The following is a 7,004-nucleotide window of genomic DNA, read 5'->3' as shown; positions in this document are numbered from 1 at the left end:
CATGAAGTAGGCTGGGGCATTCGTCAAACCGAAGGGCATGACAGTGCATTCATATAGACCATATCGGGTCACGAATGCAGTCTTGGGTATATCTTCAGGTCGAATCTTCAACTCGTAATATCCCGATCGAAGATCGATCTTGGAAAATACCCTGACCCCATTTAACTGGTCAAACAGGTCTTCGATCTTGGGGAGCGGGTACTTGTTCTTAATTGTGACTTCATTAAGAGAATGGTAATCGACGCAGAGTCGAATGGTACCATCCTTCTTTGAAACAAATAGAACAGGTGATCCCCAAGGTGATGCACTCAAACGGATGAACCCTTTCCTGAGTTGCGCATCCAGCTGCTTCTTCAGCTCTGCCAGCTCTTCGGAACCAATCATGTAAGGCTTTTTATATATAGGCCTTGATTCGGGCATGAGCTCAATGATGAACTCGATGTCTCGGTCAGGAGGCATTCCGGGTAGCTCGTCAGGAAAGACGTCCGGGTATTCACAGACTATAGGCAGTTGATCAAGCTCTACCTCGGATAGACTGTTGACTCGAGGTGCTTGAGCCGATACTGGCTCGGACACAAACTTGACCTTGACCCCTTGGTTGCTTGCCATGGTAATGGCCCTGTTGGCACAGTCCAAAAGACTCTGGTGCTTGGCCAACCAATCCATGCCAAGGATTACTTCTACACCTTGCGATTTAAGCACAATGAGGTCTGCCAAGAAACTCGTCCCATTGATAACTATCTCGACCCTTCTACACCCTAGGTTGGTCCTCAATACTGCTCCCGGGGTTTGAATTGCCATCTGCCCACGGAGTAAAGTGGGTTTTAAAACACAATTTTCCGCAAACCCTTGAGTAACAAAAGAATGCGAGGCACCACAATCAAAGAACACTGTTGCTGGAGTTGATTTGATGAGGAACGTACCCAGAATGCAGTCCGGGTCTTCCTGCGCCTCTTCTGCAGTGATGTGATTGATCCGGCCCCTGCCACTGAACTGCTGGTTGCCGGGGGCCTGGTTCCTTCCTGGTGCACCTTGACCGGGGTTGGGTGCATTGGAACGCGGTGCGTCGGGGTTCTTGTCACGGCACTGCCTGGAATAGTGCCCACTCTGACCACACCCAAAGCAGGTGACCTGCCCCGGAGGGTTGGTTTTGACTCCACCGTTGTTCGGCGGGTTGACTACTGGCTTGGCTTGCTGCTGAGGCTGATAATTCTGGCGGAACACCGGATACTTGTACTGCTGCTGCTGAAAGTTGGGTCTTGCAGGTGCTGACTGCCATGGTCTTGGTCTTGCGTTACTGGGCCCTCCACTGCCTATCAGTTTGCGCTTGCGGGTGTCATCCATCACACGACGCTTGTCTTCCAGCATAAGAGCCTTGTTAACCAGCTCGCTAAAAGTATGGCAGTCGGAAACCACCAGCTGGTATTGCAGGGACTGTTGTAACCCTTCCATGAAGCGTTCCACCTTAGCGGCCTCAGTGTTAACATCTTCAGGCGCATACCTCGACAAGAGGTTAAACTTCTGCAGGTACTCCTTAACAGTTCCACTGCCCTGCCTCAAGGCTCGGAACTCCCGCTTCTTAATGGTCATTAGTCCAGGTGGAATGTGAGCCGCGCGAAATCCTTCCTTGAACATCACCCAAGTGATGACTTGCCCTATTCGCATGATCTGGAATCCATCCACCATGCCCTAGCGGTGCCTCCGCGACAGTGAGAAGCATAAAGGACCTTCTCATGATTCGTCGGTGCACTTGACCAGTGCAAGGAGGTCTTCAATGGTGCGAATCCAGTCATTGGCGTCCAAGGGTTCAGTCGACTCAGAAAGAGTAGAGCGACCATCGCCATTCCCATTCCACGGCGGGTTGTCCACCGGGACTTGAGTCAGCTGCTGAATAGCGGCATTGCTGGCTTGACGCTCCTCCCTAAGAGCTTGAAGGAACTGAGCCATCGTCAAGTTCTGAGGAGGAGGTGGTGGCGGAAGGTCTCTAGGCTGCTCGTGGTGACCTCCAGCGTGAGCTTCTCCTTCGGTTCCCTGCGGCATCCCTGAGGAGCCGGCGTCGGGGTTGCTGAAGGTGCTGTTGCAGGTTGCGTTCACCATCCTGTCATAGAAACAGATAGGTCAAAATGCCACCTATATCGGGAATACAAGGATTCACTCCTAGTAAGAGGGGGTCCAATACGTGCATGTGCCAAGTTTTCAAAACCAAAGTTTTTGATAAACTGGAAGTTGCATTCATAACAACTAGGTGATGTAGTCACTTACAGGCTGCCTAAGGCAATAGGTGACTTACATCAAGCACACATACGCAAATTAGAAATGGATACATGGATACCCTATGCTCGGGGTACTCCTAATTGCCTACGCTAAATCCTACGCGGCAGACTGCTCGGTCTCAAAGGCGGACTCAACAGGATCCTCATCTTCATCAACATCTTCTTCCTTTATAGGGGTGGAAGAAAGAATCCGCACATCACGGCGTCTCTTAGGCGAGGCAGCGAAGATCTCAGTGTACTCTTCCACTGTCAGGTGGCAACTCCGAAGAGGGACTACCTGGATGGGTAACACACCACCCCTAGTGGCAACAGCTGTCCTCCCTTCAGGTGCGCTTGCCTTCTTTACTTTGCGGTTTTGCATCTTCTCAGTGTGGAGCAGGCCCTTGACTAGGTGCAGCTCTTGGTGAAGCTTGACTGATTCCTTAACCAGGAAGTGTGTCAGGGTGTCCGACGAGAGACTGAAGTAGGTCTGAAACCTTAATGGCATCCCATCCTCCGTGGCTTGGGTGAGTGTCCAACTCCCATCCACTCCTTCCTTAATTAAAGGTAGGTGACGAGTGACAGGATCATTACCCATCTCAGGGAGGATGCTGCGGAGATGTACGAGCGCCTCTCGTGCAGCTGCGTCTACTGCCAACATCAGCTCTCCCATCTGTGGTCCTTCGAAGAACCAACTAGACGGGGAGTCATTAGCCTTCACTATCACGTCCACGTGATATTCCTTAGTGTCGGCGTTGACCCAGTGCTCGTGGTAGAGGAAGATGGGCGTGCGTCGTACGTGGCACTTCTCGAGACAATCCACCAGGAGTAGTGGAAAGCCGGTCTCCAGAAGCGTCTCAGGTACGGCAGCCATCTACAAGGCATAGGAGAGAATTCAGAAGGTTGTATGTGCAAAAGTCTTGTGCAAGGCTGGCGTTCTAACGTTCTCGGTTAACGTCCATGCTATCTAAGGCTTCCTATAGTCAGGATGGATCTGATACCAATTCTATGGGGACCCCGACTAGCAAGTCGAGTTCGCCGTGCCCAGTGACCCCAAGGATCAATGTTCACTGAACACAAATACTGAATAATAGAGTCTTACATCCAAGTACCGAAATTATTACATCAAATGACCAGAAGGTCGGGTTCAAGAGCAAGGCCTAAAGCCAAATTAAACGGATACATCGAGTAGAGGAAACTCGTAAGGGCTAAGCGGTGCCCATGCCATCAAGCCTACACCGACAGGCATTCTGACTTCGAAGCGTCCTATAGTCAGGATGGATCTGATACCAGTTCTATGGGGACCCCGACTAGCAAGTCGAGTTCGCCGTCGCAGGTTCATCTCCGACGGCGTACTCATCGCCAAACTCCGGTCCTTCCATGTCTGGTCAATAATATAACCAGTGGCAAGCTAATGAGTACTTTCAATGTACTCACAAACAACCTATGATATGAACATAAAAATGATGGATAACAATATCATGCATCTTTAGTATAACTCATCTGGGTAGAATGATCATTAGTATGCATCAAGCTAAAGAATTACTCTTAAGAACAGGTTACAGATACCAACATATCTGCTAGGGGTTGAACACTCTGGGTTCACCCTAAATGCCAAGTCATCGGACTTGTCATAACCTCAATGTATTAATGAGGGCTAAACCATCTGGGTTTACCCTATATGTCAAGTCACCGAATTTGATCATATTATAGTGATTATCATAACAACATCTTTTTAACACAACACACACACACACTTGGTTTATGCGGAAACACTGGACGTAGTTTAAGCAGCACCACCCAACTGTCCTTGACCGTGGACACGACTATTCGAATAGTTTACACTATGCAGAGGTAGTACGCTGGACCCACGAGAAACGGGAAACTTCCGTCTCATCCATGACTCGCGGTATATCACATATACCCGAGGTAAGTACCCGATCATCATCTTTCCCCTGACGATACTAGACAAAGAGGTCCAATCGATTGGTACCCAGCCCACATGTTGTACGTCTTACGAGCACCGACTCTGGACTGTATCAACCATGCAGGGACCAACGGTGTGCCTGGAACTAATAATAATGGCATAGTCGTCCTACCTCGCACGACCCCATCACGAGAGTGACACCGATCACTCCCGCCACTAGTAATGTGGCTCTTTGCTAGTACCTACCAGAGTAATCAACATAGCCCCGTCCCATAAAGGGGTATCATGGTCGTACTGGTAAGGTTGGGACGGTCGACACAACATAAATCTAATCCCATTTCCGAAACCATACTCAAACCAAAACACCGGTGCATCACTTCACCAAAAGTGATCACCAACTCATCATCACCCTCGGGCATTAGTGGCACCCGACGGGGTTTTTATAAACTCTTTATTTAACTCATCATTATGCTCATGATAATATGCTCTATCATTACTTGTCAACATGGTATAACATGACCCTCACGGGGTAGGGTCAAGCTCGATGCAATGATCTTACTCTACTAGTCAACATGACAGTAGCATGATCCTTGTAGATGGTAGGATCAAGCTCATCATGTTTGTGCTCCGAGGAGCCATGTGATTAACATTATAAACATGCAAGTGCTTCGAAGAAGCCTTCGGTACCATCATATCAATGATGAACCGGCACTGTGGTCACATGAAACGGGAAAAATACTTGCTATATTAGCATGCATCATTTTATATGCTTAAGTCATGGTCAAAGGGCTGCTTGCCTTGGTCAGCTAGGTATCCGGGGTCTTCGAGGTCTTCCGCTCCGGATCCTCCGTCACTCGGTAACTCTACCGTCGAGAAAGGAATAAATAAATACTAGCTCTCACTAAAAGAGATCACAAAGTGCTTTTCAAAATGTTGCAAGGCTTGAATAAATTCAATTTATTATTTTGGAAAATGTTTCCTATAGCTTTTATTAGCTAAGCATATTTATTTAGAAGCAAACAGAACCAAACAAATGCTTTTAATATCATTTTATTATACCAAAATAGTTTCTGTTTTTGATAAATGTCAAGTATTACAAAATCAAATACTACTCATTTTTAGAAAATTACTCGTGGAAGAATCATATTTTTCTTCCCGCTAAATCTTTTTATAAAAATCATTTAAGTTACTAGATTAAAACAAAAGGAAAAAGGCCAGGGGGGTTGGATCCAGTCGGCCCAACCAACAAGCCTGACCTGCGGGCCCCTGGGGTCAGCGTGAGTGGCTGCGCGCGCTGGCTGCCCTAGGACACCGACAGGTGGGCTCCACCTGTCGGGTCCTTCTCCTACCTCCAGCCAGAGAGGTGGAGATGGACGCCGGCGAGGCTGCCGTTGTCCTCAGGCCAATCTAGGAACGGGAACGGGTCCCAACGGGTCCCTCGTGCCTCCGCCTACCTGCTCGTGGTCGGGACGTCACCGGAGGTGGTCTGGGTCGCCGGCGACGAGGTGACTGTGGCGGAAGGGTTTTGGGTCGGCGCGAACTAGTGGCTAGGTGCACGGATTCATTCGTGAAAGTTAGGGGAAATGTTCCTGGTGTCAAGGGGAGTGTAATGGGAGGTCGGGCAGCGCAAGAGCCGACGTTTAGCCGGAGATCGACCGGAGCTCCGAGGCGGAGGTGCCTTGGTCGATCTCGAGCACCGGGGCTCTGCAAGCTCGATTGGGTGGCTTGGGGGTGTCTACTCGTTGTGCTGGAGCTGTTTGGAGGGTGCTGGGGTGCCGGGGTGAGCTATTTATAGGGCAGCGATGGTGACCCGACTCGGGCGTGCCGGTGACTCACCGTAGCGCGCGTGCGAGCACAGTGAGGTGCTGGCCATAAAACCACGGGTTCGGGATGTGGTTTAGTACCTCCTGGTGCAACGGACGCAGAGGGAAAGCGAGTGGAGTTGAGCCGCAGCGACGGTGCATGCCCGGCCGCGTCGGGCGCGCACGCGCACGCGTCGCCTGAGCTCTTACGCGATGGGAGAAGGTCCCTGGGGGTAGCTTTGCACTGAATGGTTGTCGGGGGAGCGTTTGGACATAACTGGGGAGGTTGGGACCGGCCGGGGCGTCGTCCCCTTGCTGGTGGCTCTCTGCAGCGCGCCCAGAGCACAGTTTTGGCATGCCACGGCATGCTGGCGCGCTTTGGGGCACTTGGGACGTGTCCTCCATGTCCCGAGTGTTGCTAGGAGTGTGCCTAGCCGTTGTGGGTTAGTGGGAGCTCGAGCTGGTCAAGGGAGCAAGGAACACTAGTGTTGCCAGTACTGCCCTGCGGCTCAAATTGGAGTTCTTGTCACTTGTGCTTGGAGTTGGGGAGGGGCTGATTGACTCGGTGCTCAGGGTGTTCTGGGCTCTAACCCACCAAGTTTGGGGCCTTGACATTGGGTAACACAGTGGCTAGCAGGGTTTTTACCTTCCTGTGAGTAGGTGTTCGATAGTGACTTGGGGTGCTTCCACTCCAGCACTGGAAATGAAACTTAACAGGTTTGGTCTTAGGGTAAAAACATGGCGTTCCACCAAATCTAAGCTCCATTGAACAAGTTTGGCTTTGTAAACTTGAAAATGTCTCAAAATGACCAGTACTGTCCTTTACAAAGGAAGTGCGGCCAAACAGAGTCTCACAAATCCCATCTTTGGTTTGGAGTCCTCATTTGGGGTGTCAAACACCTCTGCAAAGTTTCATCTCCATTGGAGAAACTTTGCAATGTAGAGTTGTTCCAACTCTTCTCTGGACATAGATGGTTTTGGGCTCATTAGGTGCACTTCCCCACCTTGGATCAAGGTGAGATT

This window comes from Hordeum vulgare, chromosome 5H (assembly GCF_904849725.1).
Source record: "Hordeum vulgare subsp. vulgare chromosome 5H, MorexV3_pseudomolecules_assembly, whole genome shotgun sequence".
Taxonomy (NCBI): Eukaryota; Viridiplantae; Streptophyta; class Magnoliopsida; order Poales; family Poaceae; genus Hordeum; species Hordeum vulgare.
The sequence above is the reverse complement of the archived record's forward strand: the minus strand, read 5'-3'. Positions refer to the sequence as shown.